The sequence below is a fragment of the Phacochoerus africanus genome, chromosome 14 (genome assembly GCF_016906955.1).
Source record: "Phacochoerus africanus isolate WHEZ1 chromosome 14, ROS_Pafr_v1, whole genome shotgun sequence".
In the NCBI taxonomy this organism is placed as follows: domain Eukaryota; kingdom Metazoa; phylum Chordata; class Mammalia; order Artiodactyla; family Suidae; genus Phacochoerus; species Phacochoerus africanus.
The window spans coordinates 60,577,728-60,581,868 of NC_062557.1; the positions used below are offsets into that span (position 1 = coordinate 60,577,728).

At 58.9% G+C, this 4,141-nt stretch overlaps 1 long non-coding RNA gene across 2 annotated transcripts; it reads right to left on the reverse strand.

Annotated features, from left to right (window-relative positions):
• Nucleotides 1–1,939: 1,939 nt before the first annotated feature.
• On the reverse strand, nt 1,940–3,886 carry LOC125114319 (uncharacterized). 2 transcript variants are annotated; one of them, XR_007131756.1, is made up of 2 exons: nt 3,375–3,886; nt 1,940–2,175 (listed from the first exon to the last, which is right to left on the reverse strand). It is a non-coding gene; the product is annotated as an uncharacterized LOC125114319 (long non-coding RNA). The 2 variants fall into 2 exon arrangements; XR_007131757.1 differs by having other exon boundaries at nt 1,940–2,178.
• Between the last annotated feature and the right edge of the window lie 255 nt (nt 3,887–4,141).

Consider the following 4,141-nt stretch of genomic DNA (forward strand, 5'->3'; position numbering starts at 1 on the left):
GTGGACATGGGAGGGCATAGGAGGCACCGAGAGAGGGGACACCACGGGACCCAGGGCCAGCGACCTAGCCCCTGCCTGTGTCCCCTTGGACCTCACAGAATTCACCTGCCGAATATGCTGGTGGGACCTGCATATGTGTGACGCAGCTGGATGGCCAGAGTCCCCCTCAGCCGGGGGCGGGGGGCTGGTTGAGTGGTCACAGCCCGGTCCCTAGGGGTCAGGGTCCACCCCTGAGACATGTTCTGGGTGGGGGGGGGCTCCTGGACCTCCCCCAGGGCACCTGCTGGTCGATGCACCCGCACCCGCCCCTTCTGTCCCTCTCTGCCTCCCCCGCCACACTCTGCTCTCTGGGGTCTCATCCCAAATATGTGCATTTGTGGGGAGCATGGACTAAGGCACTGAACCCACAAGCCTCTCTCATTCCCTTCCTCGCCCTCCGCCACCTCCTCTCGTTAAGCCGGCTGGGTTGATCTCTCAAACTTGCAACCGAAAGAGCCCCGATTAACGTCCGATTGCAATGGTGACAACTCGCTCAGGGACTGATCCTAAAGAGCCCTCCTGTGTGAGCGAGGACAGCGTGTGGGGGAGGCGGGACAGGTGGGGTTCCTGCTGCTGCCCCGGGAAACAGAGAAAGCCGGGCCTGTCGGCGCTGCTTCGGGGTGGGTTTAGGCTGCCTGGCAAGACGCGCGCTATGCACCCTGCCCCCTGCACCACCCAACGCTCCCCAAGTGCCACAGCGAGGGTCACGCTCAGCAGTGAAGACTCCTTTCGAGGCCAAGCCAAACGCCAGGGAGCACCCAGCCCTTTCCACTGGAGGTGGCACACGGATCGGGCCCCCCCCCCGCCCCGGGCTGGGCCTGCCCTGCTCTGCGTCTGCCCAGCGGAGCCACCTCCACCTCGGCTGCTGTCACCACTGCTTCCGCACGAGCTCAGCCCACACACAGAAACATGCACAAAGCGTTGTCACACAGCACGACAAATCCTGGAGAGTGAGCAGCTCGGATGAGAAGCAGAACAGGACCGGGACCCAGAGCCCCTCACCTCCCCCGGCACCTCTCCCAGGGGTAACAGCGTCCTGGCTTCCCACCCATGGCTGTGACCTTCATGTTCAGAATGAAACCACACCGTCGAGAAGCCTCTGGCCCTACTTCCATGCTGGACGTCACGCAGGCAGGAGGCACCTGTGTTTCACGAGCAGCAGGAGACGTGGGGTTACTTCGCACACACACAGGTAAACACACACAATTTACCCCTTTACTGCTCCTGGACGTCCGGTTGCTCCCAGGGCTTTCCCGCTACTCTGAACAAGGGCTGCACTGGCCCTTTGCTTCTGTGATGCCATCATTAGATGGAGGCTGGAGGGCCCGCAAAGGGAGAGGTTGGATTCTGTTCTCTCTCGTTCCCGCCTTTCTGTGCAGAACCAGGAAGGCCCCAGGTGTCACCTGCCCCCACCTGGCCCTACGCCCGAAGGCAGAATTCTCCAATTCGCTTAACAGGCCTGGGCCCTGGGCCTGGTGTAGTATTCTCAGCAATGTAACGCGCCACTCACTCAAGTCTCAGTGAGCAGGACCAGGTGGCCCTGTTGAAGGAGGGGCCAGAAACAGAGAATCCGGTTTCCCTTTGGACCAAAACTGTAGACCTACGGTAACGTCTACACTAGTGAGGACATGGACGTAGCTTTAAGCAGCAGAGACCTGGAAGATAGTGGTTGATATAAAATAAAGGTCTCTTCGCACAGGTCAGTGAGGTCAGGAACTCCTAGGACAGGCATGACAGCTCCAGGGAGTCCTCAGGAACCCACAAACCTCTGTCTTTCTGCTCTGCCATAGTTAGGGGATGCCATCCTCAAGGTCACAAAAGAGCCACTGGAGTGCCAGCCATCACATACCCAGTCCCAGGCGGGAAAGAAAAGGAAGAAAATAAAAGCAGCACCCAGAAGCTCTTTCGGAGTTTTATTGGAAATCCTGCCCAACCGCTTCTGCTTGGATGTCACTGGCCATCCCGTTTGCCAGGAAGTGGGAAATGTAGTCTTTCAGCTGCTCATCTGGTCACCTCGAGAGGAGGGGAGGTTGGATTTGGGCAGGCAACGTGCAGCTTCTTGCTCAACTTCCTACCCGAGTTTTCTTCGGCCTTATTTGGGATCGTGAGCAACACGGAACTCTCCAGGGCCAGGAACTGCTAGAAGCAAGTGAATCGATTTCTGAAACAAAGCGCTTTACACAGGCTTTGCAGGTGTCACAGATTCTCCTTCTTCCTAGAGCCACGCAGCTCCCCCGGGGAAGGGGACCGGGGCACAGCCTCTCCTGGGGAACCGCAGGCGCTCTCTGAGGTCACCGACAAGGAAGGTTCTGTTATGCGGTCACGTCAGGCGGCTCAGGCTCAGTGGGGGGAGACTTAGGCCTGCGTGTTCGGCTGGTTCTGGAAGCAGCCTCCAGCCAAGTATTTGTGTGAGTGGTTTATTCAGGAGAAGCCCCAGCCTCAGCCTGCTGCTTCAAGCGGCTTGGGCATACACTCCATCTCAGGGGAAGTAGGTGGCACCCAGGCTTTCAGACTTCCCGCTCTTGTCAGCCAGGAGCTGAGGGCCCCCGGGACACCCCAGGCTCAGCGCCTCTGCTCCAGGAGCCCAGGTGAGGGTGCAGGGCTGCGCCCTGGTGGAAGCACCTGCAGCAGCCAGGTGGGGGAGGGTCTGATGGGGGGACCTGGCATGAACCCCGCTCACACACCCCTGAGAGGCAGGGGCGGGGGGGACCAAAGCCCAAGGAAGGAGCGTGACCCGTCCAAGTGTCAGAGCTGGGACGTGGCCCCTGACCTGAATGTCACCAGAGACCCAGGTTACCCAAGGCAGCCTCACTCCTTCCCTGCTCAGTCAATAAACCAGCAAGCACTTGCTGACTGCCTACTGTATGCAAAGCCTGAGCCGGCCCTGTAGACGGGGGCACCTGCCCTCGGTGTTCCTCCCGGGATGAGCCTCAGGCTCACCCTGTCACTGTCCCCCCATGATGTTGCAGGAGGTGGGAAATCTAAGGTGTAACCTGAGTATGGAAGCTCTGTGCCTCCGGAAATGCGGGCGACGAGGCCTGAGCGGGATTCAGGAGAGGTGGGCTGGCGAGGCCTGTGGGCTGAGCCCGGCATTAACCCAGTGGGACCAGCTTCTCCTTGGAGTGAAGGGGTGACTTGTCACTGAGCAGCCTGTGGTTCAGGAGGTGCAGCTGGGAGAGCCCTGGAGGGCTTGTGGGCGCATCACAGTGGAGGTGGGGGCTGCAGGCTGGCAGAGCGGGAGCCCCCACAAATCCCAGCTCTACTGGAATTTTACCACTGATTGGCTGTGTGATCTTGGGCAAGTTGATAAACCTCTCTGGGCTCCATTTTCTTACCTATAAAATGAAAGGAGGCATCTTGGAGAGCTTGGGAGGGTTAGTGAGTTACCGAAAGGGTAGCTGGCACAGAGCAGACTCCCACAGGGACGGTGACAGTGGTGGTTCATGTAGGGCAGGCCTGCCTGGAGTGGAGGCCCTCCCTCCTGGCCTTGGGAGGGGAACGTCCTCCACGGGGTCCCGTCCTGCCGCACACAGGAGTTGGACCCAGATAGTGAGGCTTCAGAATCCTGGTTCTTAACACAGTTCTCCTGCCTAGAGGAGGTGCCACGGGCAGCCCCCCGTAGGCAGCCTCCCAGGATCTAGTGCAGTTATTGGCCCGGTTGTTGTCTAGGTGGAAAAAACCACACTTTGAAGGCCCCTCCTGGATCCTGCCTCCCAGGACTCCACGTTGTAGTCACAGGTGGCCTGGCGAGCATCCTTCCTCCAGTGAGGCAAAGAGTTTCAAAAGATGTAGACACACTCGGAGTTCCCATGATGGCTCAGTGGGTTAAGAGCCCGATTAGTATTCATGACGACATGGGTTTGATTCCCTGGCCCTGCTCAGCGGGTTAAGGATCTGGCATTGCCGTGATGTTTGGTGTAGGTCACAGACATGGCTCAGATCTGGAGACGCTGTGGCTGTGGTGTAGGCCGGCAATTGCAGTTCTGATTTGATCAATCCCTAGCCCCCGGGCATCCGTGTGCCAGAGGTGTGGCCCTAAAAAAAAAAAAAAAAAAAGGATGTAGGCAAATACTCCTGGGCCAATGAGGTCCTCTAAGAACCC